The following is a 7,964-nucleotide window of genomic DNA, read 5'->3' as shown; positions in this document are numbered from 1 at the left end:
CATCCAACTAGTGTGGTTGCGGGGCCGGAGTAGTGATTATGACTCCTGAGGGTGCCGTAATCCGAAGTCTCTGCCAATCACTCCTCACAACACTCTCAATTCTCTACAATTCACTCTCTTCCCCATCAATTACCAATCTCACCAGGCTCTTGCTATCGAGAAACACAATCTGAAGTCTCTGCCAATCACTCTAACCTTGTTTTCCCACTGATTCTCCCGTTGTTTCCCAATTCCTCAGAAGCCTACATTCCTTCGTTTCCCGAGAATTCCAATTAGATTCCCACAAATTCCATCATGAAAATTCTAGGGCCATGTCCTCCGCCCCCAACTACGAGCCTGAAGACTCCGCTGTATCCCTCGCCGCCACACTGAACCTCGATAATCGCATCCCCGCTGCCATCATCATCGGCTTTCTCAGCTCCGAAAATGTATGAGTTTTTTTCCTTGATTTATGTTTACTTTTGAGATTCTGGATTTATGAATTCAAATTTGTGTTTGGTTGATGCGAAAATTGGGAAATGAAAAAGGAATGGTTTTTAGAAATATATATATTTTTTCGCTGTTGTAGGTCTTTTTGCTTAACAAAGGACTTTTTTTGAATTGATATCTTGTGTTCCTACTTTTCTCAAATAAAGTTTTTTAATATGGCAGACCACTTTGTTGAATCATATCCTCACAGCTCAACATGGAAAACGGATTGCTGTCATTGAAAATGAGGTACCAGGTTTATCTGTATTCAAACTCAAAATTTGTGGATGTGGAGTACTTATAATTGTTAATCTCCCAAGATTCCCCCTCTCCTTTTGAGAATTACTGTATCTTTGATTTTGGGAAACTCATTCATGAGTGTAAGTATAAAACTTTACATCTACACATTTTCTTGCAAAATCATTGATGAGAAAATATTTAACAACTTTCTCCCTGTTGACTGCTTTAAAGGAAGAAGAAAAGAGAAAGGAAAACTTGTTTCATATGCAAAAGAGTTTCTCTATTGAAAAGAAAAGAGATAGGGAATTGACAATTAGTTTTATGTATTTTTTTCAAGTTGTGACTGTGCCGATGAAACTTGGTAGTCCATAGGAACTTCAAAAATCTCTAAAAGAAGTTAAGATTCAGTTTTGTGTAACTGCATTTTTTGAAGCTAAGGGTGTTTGGCGCTTTGTTGCTGAAGCTTTAAAGGAGCTACAACTGAGGACCCGTTTAACTACTCCAGATCCACTTCAAAAAAATCCCATAGTGTCCACATGGTTTTCCCCATAGAGAAAAACAATAGAATTTGAAACTAGCCAAAGATACAGCTTTTAGTGATTTGTTGCCTGTATAATAATGGGCACCAATGCATCATCTAGCCACTTGGAGATGGTGTCATGGGCAATGTTTCCATTCGCCCAACTAGGGAAAGAAAAGAAGATGCTCTTGTGAGTTGTCATTATTTACTTTTGTAGAGGGGTTAACTTGAGCCCATTAAATTAATTGGATCCAATTGGAGCCCAATTGGAAATCCCAAAAATTAATGGGTCTGGAGAAATTATTACCAAATAGACCCAAGTGAAGTCTATTGAATGGGTTCACAAGAAAGTCAACAAATTGGGCCGAGGAGGACCTACAAGCATATATCTCTAACAAGAGCCCAACAAGCCCATCCGAGGAGGCCCAGATCATACAGGCGTCCAGGGAGGTTAACCATTGCTTTCAAAAGAGATGAAACCCTTGAAGGAGATCCATTCTCTGAGGTATTTGCTTAGTTTTGAAAGGGTTTAGAACCATGAACCTAGAGACCTATTTGATCTTGGACTCAAAAGGGTTCGGATCCACGAATTTAGAGATTCGAAGCATTCGGCTTCGAACGGATTCGATCGCAATTTAGAAGCCGCTCCGTTAATGAGTCTCAGAACACTTGCGGGTTTGGAGTTTCCTCGGATCGACGCACCAGAACCATATGTGTGACGGAGTCCGAACAAAGTACCCGATCTTGAGGTCCGTGAGTGGAGATAAATTCACTTTTCGGTTAAACTAGCCTATACCTGGGTCAAGGTGGCACGATCTAGGAGGTCCCTGAGACTAGGCAATATTTGTGGTAGGGCATTCTCTTGAACTACTCCTGACCTTTTTGTGGTAGGGTGTCCTTTGGGACTACCCCAGACCCCTTGGGATGATTGGGGATCATTGGTTAGGTGTGGCTAAGAAGAAAGGTTCGCTGAGAGGTTGATCTCCTCTTCGAGATTTTCTCATCCTCGGAGAGGTCACCTCATTGGACAAAGTAATTAGAGAGAATATTCCCCATGTGTCTTGCACATGGACTCCATCCTACATCATGAGGCGCCTATAAATAGCATTCACCCATAGCTTTACAAGAGAGGATTTTGGAGATAAATTTTTTGGGAAAGAACTAACTTCCCTTCTCCATTATCCACCTTGAGAGTGAAAGTGGGAGATCCATGAGAGAGCTTTGCCATTATTTGCTCTCTAACTTTCTTCTTCACCCAATTTCCTATCTTCATCATCTTTTTGCTATTGTGTTTTTAGTTGCGACCGTTGAAGTATCTAAGCCTCTCACCATTTCTAGAGAATTCAGATTTTCCGACGATCTTTGAAGATCTTTGAATTTTCCGACAAGCCTTCGAATTTTCCGGCAACATTCTCGGACCCTCTCATACAACTTTAAACAAGTTTGATTGTCGATTAAGTTTGTGGAGAAAATGCATACATCATCGGCAGAGACCAATTTCTTGTTCTCCCAAAAATGAAGTTATTACTTTACTGCTGGCTAGTTCCAAATTCAAAGCTGTATGTTTGGTGATTTTCTATCTTGGTTCTTTTTTCTTTTTCTTTTTTTTCTTGTAAGGAAGGCTGGCTATGCTTTGGTAGTATATATTACTTTAAACAACTTGTTTGATGAAAAGATTAGCATTATTGGAGGTGTGAAGGTAGTTGTTTTAAAGATATCTTTTAAGCAATTCCGCTGAGCATGTAGCGACTAATGACAGCTATGTGCTTTAGTATAATACTATATAAATAGTTCTTATTTTGTTCTTGGTATTCCTTTGTTCCTGACTTCCTTTCTTATTTTTCTTATTGTTTATTCTATTGCAGTTTGGTGAGGTGGATATTGATGGTTCATTAGTTGCTAGTCATTCCTCTGCCAATGAAGAAATCATTATGGTTAATAATGGTTGTCTGTGTTGTACTGTGCATGGTGATCTTGTTAAAATGCTTTTGGAGTTGGTTAAGAAGAAGCGAGACAAATTTGATCACATTGTAATAGAAACAACAGGTATCTTAATTTTCTATCCAAATACAAAGGCTTTGGCATACACATCCTCTAACAGTTTATTTGTCCGCAAGTTCTCATATATGTATGTATTATTTAGCCTCCCTTGTATTTGTACAAATTATAGTAGTTTTTTCTTTTATAAGTAAAAGTCAATTGTTAGTAGTTGGATTAACACTTATGGGAGTTAGCGTCTCCACCTTTGCAAAGTGTGAAGTGCTTACCTCCTAATTCAACTCTGTCTTAGGGAGAGCTGAACTCATGACCTCCCCTTTGGGACTAAGGCCTCGTTTGGGAACAGGCTAATTTAGTAACTTTTTGGCTATTTGACTAAAATATGAGCTAAAAAAAATTAGTATGTTTGGGACGACTTTTTGGCTTTTTACGAAAAAGATGTGCAAAAAGTAGAGAGAAAAAAGAATCTTTGACTTTTTGGTATGGGTTGTTGGCTTTTTGATTTTTTTAGTGACTTTTTGACTTTTTGGCCAAAACAACCACTTACCAAACGAGGCCTAAGTCCTTAGGAGAGTCATGGTGGCCAACTAGACTAGGTCTTATAGTTGACTGCCACATTTCTATATATGGCCCCTTGAATGGGCAACCTGACTGAATCCAAAAAAGGCTTTCTATGATGGATCTTGATATTTATTTTAAAATTGTTTCTGCTTTGCAGTTTGTAAAAAATAATTGTTTTTCATTATTCTTGATGAAGGCATATAAACTTGAAGAAATCTGAAGATTTAATTTCCCCCTCAAGCTAGTTGAAAGTACACTTGAAGTTGAAGTTGAAGTTGGTTTTATGACGATTAGTATTATCACATCCTGTTGGCACTATTGGGTGATACTTAAAAGTACACTTGCTTACTTCCCCAGAGGCTGGTATTAACGGTTTTGGTACATTTATTCATTAACACACTTTTTACAGGCCTTGCAAAGCCTGCTCCTGTCATCAAAACATTCTGCACTGATGAACTGGTTTCACGTTATGTGAAACTTGATGGAGTTGTTACTTTGGTTGACTCTAAGCATGTCATGCAACGTTTGAATGAGATGAAACCAAGATTTGTGGTGAATGGGGCAGTGGAACAAATTGCTTATGCAGACCGTATTATATTGAATAAGGTAAAATTAGATTTCTTCCACTCAACAATCAGATCCCTTACTTTCCTTTGCTCAATCTGATTCAAGACTTATATTTGGTATCCACGTGGACACTCTGCTCCTATATTGATGCCTTTATTGCCTTTTCTTTTTTTAACCAATGTTGGCAGATAGATTTGGTGACAGAGGCTGAGTTGGAGAGTTTGACTAATCGAATTAAGGTAGATTTTCTCTCTGTGCCTATATAGATTTGTCCTATATTTTCAATATGAACTCTGCAGTGAAGTGGGAGCCCTGGCAGCTTTCTAAGTCTATGTTTAGAGAAACTGCTTTGGTCTGGTGTGAAATGTAGTAGAAAGCAGTTGCTGTCTATAGTTTTTTCGACTCCATGAAAATAGTGCTTCTGGTAATATCCTATTTCTATGAAAGTGCATAGTTTATGATTATGTCCAAACACACATATACAACTTTTTGAGCACAAATAGTTCAAAATATTCATGTAATATGTCAACTGGCTGATGAAAGTCTCCCTGTTTGCCTATCCAAGAAAAGGGGAAAAAAATGTTTGTACTGTAAATGGGATATTAAAAAGAAGTACAATAAAATTTCAATTATGAAGTATAGTAAACGTGTCCAGCAGTGATACTTGTTGGACTTGCGCTGACAAGCATTAGATACATCCAAACATATTCTAATTTTTAGAACTTTTAAAAATTGGACATCCTTCATAATTGAAATTTGGACTTGTGCTTACAAGCATTAGATACATCCAAACATATTCTAATTTTTAGAACTTTTAAAAATTGGACATCCTTCAAACACAAACGGGGCATGCATGCCTATTGCCTGGACAAGTATGAGAAACTTCTAGGGTCTTTGCACAAGATTAAATGAACTAATTCTCCCATTTGTGTGCTTTTAATGTACAGTGATTCCTGCACCCACTTCTTTAGACATGCTATTCATTTTACAACTTCTGGATTTTTGGTGCTCTTTCCAGCGTATCAATGGGATGGCACAAATATAGCTTGCTAACTATGGTGTTGTTGACATGGACTTTGTTTTGGGAGTGGGTGGTTATGATCTTGAAAGGTGATTGTGATCTTTTGTTTTCATTCTTATTTTGGTAAAAAAGAAACGAAGGAAGTTTATGCATAGCTGTTTTCTCCGTTCCCTTATGTGGTCAGCAAAGACAAATTTTATGCATATTTATCCATTTCATTAGTGTACTGTGAAATCATATTGTTTGACATGTAAACATAAATTGGGTGTTGCAGAATTGATTCAGAAGTCCAGTTAGACAGTTCTCCTTGTGCTACACACCAACATGACAGTGGGCATGGTATCATCTTCTATTTTGAAATTATTCCTCTCCATCACTCTCTCTCTCTCTCTCTCTCTCTCTCTCTCACCAATTATTATTATTATTATTATTTTTTTTTTTTTTTTTTTTTTTTTTTTTTTTTTTGAGGGGTGGTATCATCTTCATTCTTCCTTCTGATTTTGAAAAAAGAATGGTAGTAATACATGTTTTAAAATATTCATGTTGTTGAATGCAGATCTATTCTAAACGTTGAGTTCTTTTGTAACAGAGACGTCTGCTGCATCTCAGGTTGGCTGCATATCCTGCAAGCTTATGTGCAATTTGAATTTCTCTTGTAGTCCTCATTATGTTTGTTTTGTGAATTTTTGGTGGGCTTTGGTTAAACACATTTCATTTTGAGTACAGACAGACTACAGTACTTTGACTATTGTTATTTTGCTCCCCCTCCAGTATCAAGTAAGGTAGTGGGGTGGGGCATTATTATTTCCATTGCCCTGTATGTTCAAGACTGTAGGACTAATGATAAATATGTCCCTTGTGGTATTAGTATCAGTATTACCGTCTGTAGCATTTTCTGACAATTTTTAATACGGTGATGTGAACTGGGTTAGTGTACTTTGTATTGGTTAAAATATTTTTGACTGATTGTTTTGTGGTCCAAGCTTGAATTGTTGTCCTTTCAAATCAATTTACAAGAAGAGCTATTGTGCAGAATATATCATGACTGGAACCTTTCTGATGATTTATTTGTTTAGCCTGTTGGTAGGGTTTTCGTAACCTTAGTGGATGTCCAGTTGTAATTTATTCATTAATGACTTTGTAGTAAATTATCAAGTCGTACTATACAATCTGGAATGAGCTTCTAGAGACAGAATTCCAGTTCTCATATATTTTATCAACTCATTTTTGGTTTATTTCTTCTCAACAGAACACCACAAAGGACATCATCATGACCATAAACATGATTCTGCTGTCTCCAGTGTCAGTATTGTTTCTGAGGATACACTTGATCTTGACGAGGTAAGAAGTACTATCAGGATTGTTAAATAGTTGTCAAATGTTTACTGAACATTTTTATATATCTTTTCATGATTAGGTGAAATATATGTACGGCATTCTATACTCTATATGAAATCAAATTAATTCCTGTTTTTTGGTGGCTCTCTTTTTGAGTTTGCTGTTAAATAGCAGAGAGCTTGTAATTGGCGAAGCATTGGAGTCCATGTCTAGTGTTCCAAATGAGTTTTTAGTAACTACAATTCTTTTATAGACTGGTTTAGGTTGTTTCAACTTATGCTCTAATCCATTCTGTTAGGTTGATGATTGGCTTGAACGAATAATTGAAGAAAAGGGGGACGACTTGTACAGGATGAAGGGGGTTTTATCTGTGAACGGTTCTGATGAGTGTTATGTTTTTCAGGTTCAAATCCATTTTATTGCATTGGATTTTTCACCATCATTTTACTTGTTTACTTAGTTCCTTGAGTAGAAATCAAACTTAATCAAATGTGTTGTGTTTACTTGTTTCCTTCAGGGAGTGCAGTCCAGTTTGGATGGTTGCCCTGGCAAAGCTTGGGGACCTGATGAGAAGAGGATAAATAAACTTGTATTTATAGGTCGGAACTTGGACGAAACTGCACTCAGAAAAGGTTTCAATGGTTGTGTAGTGTGAGTACAAGTTGGGATGCGACATATTGTCGGAAATGGTTGGAAAAATTCTGGGTAAAATAGAATTTTTTCCTAACTTTGGTCTAAAATTTAGGTGGGACCCGTGCATCAATTTTCGCGGGTCAAAGTGGTAACACGTTCTATGCCGCGTTGTGATTCACGTGTTATATTTGGTTGCTCAAAACCATTATCGAGTGAACGGAAAATTGAAGCCAAAATGTGCTCCATGGAAATGGAGTTTTGGTAGAAAATCCTTAAAGGTTTGAAAAATGTCTTGTCCCACATTGATTTAGTGGGAAGTTTTGAGTGGGTTTATAAGGCATTGGATTGGATTTGGGGTGTGCCCCAAGGGGTACCCAAGTGTAGAGAGAAAGGTTATGGGCAAAATGGGCTAGACCCATTGGACTAAAAAATCATCACGCGCGCCGCCGTCCGGCCCTGGGCAGGTTGGGCTGGGCTTGGGTGCGTGGTGTCAGGTTGGGTTGGGTTTGTTCAGCCAAAAACATTTGAATTTTATTTTCTAAAATTTGAACCCAATCAATACCAATTCAAACCCAACAGTACATGTTCAATTCAAAATAAATGAGTGCCACTACATCT

At 37.5% G+C, this 7,964-nt stretch overlaps 1 pseudogene across 1 annotated transcript; it reads left to right on the top strand.

Annotated features, from left to right (window-relative positions):
- The first annotated feature begins 311 nt into the window (after nt 1-311).
- LOC114309366 (uncharacterized) lies at nt 312-7,381 on the top strand (annotated as a pseudogene). The gene is made up of 10 exons (XR_014347855.1): nt 312-428; nt 652-717; nt 3,094-3,274; nt 4,197-4,393; nt 4,543-4,593; nt 5,373-5,464; nt 5,650-5,714; nt 6,625-6,716; nt 7,012-7,116; nt 7,231-7,381. The product of XR_014347855.1 is annotated as an uncharacterized LOC114309366 (transcript).
- Nucleotides 7,382-7,964: the final 583 nt, after the last annotated feature.

The sequence above is a fragment of the Camellia sinensis genome, chromosome 13, assembly GCF_055761805.1.
Source record: "Camellia sinensis isolate YWXY chromosome 13, ASM5576180v1, whole genome shotgun sequence".
Classification (NCBI taxonomy): Eukaryota; Viridiplantae; Streptophyta; class Magnoliopsida; order Ericales; family Theaceae; genus Camellia; species Camellia sinensis.
The sequence above is the reverse complement of the archived record's forward strand: the minus strand, read 5'-3'. Positions and strand labels throughout refer to the sequence as shown.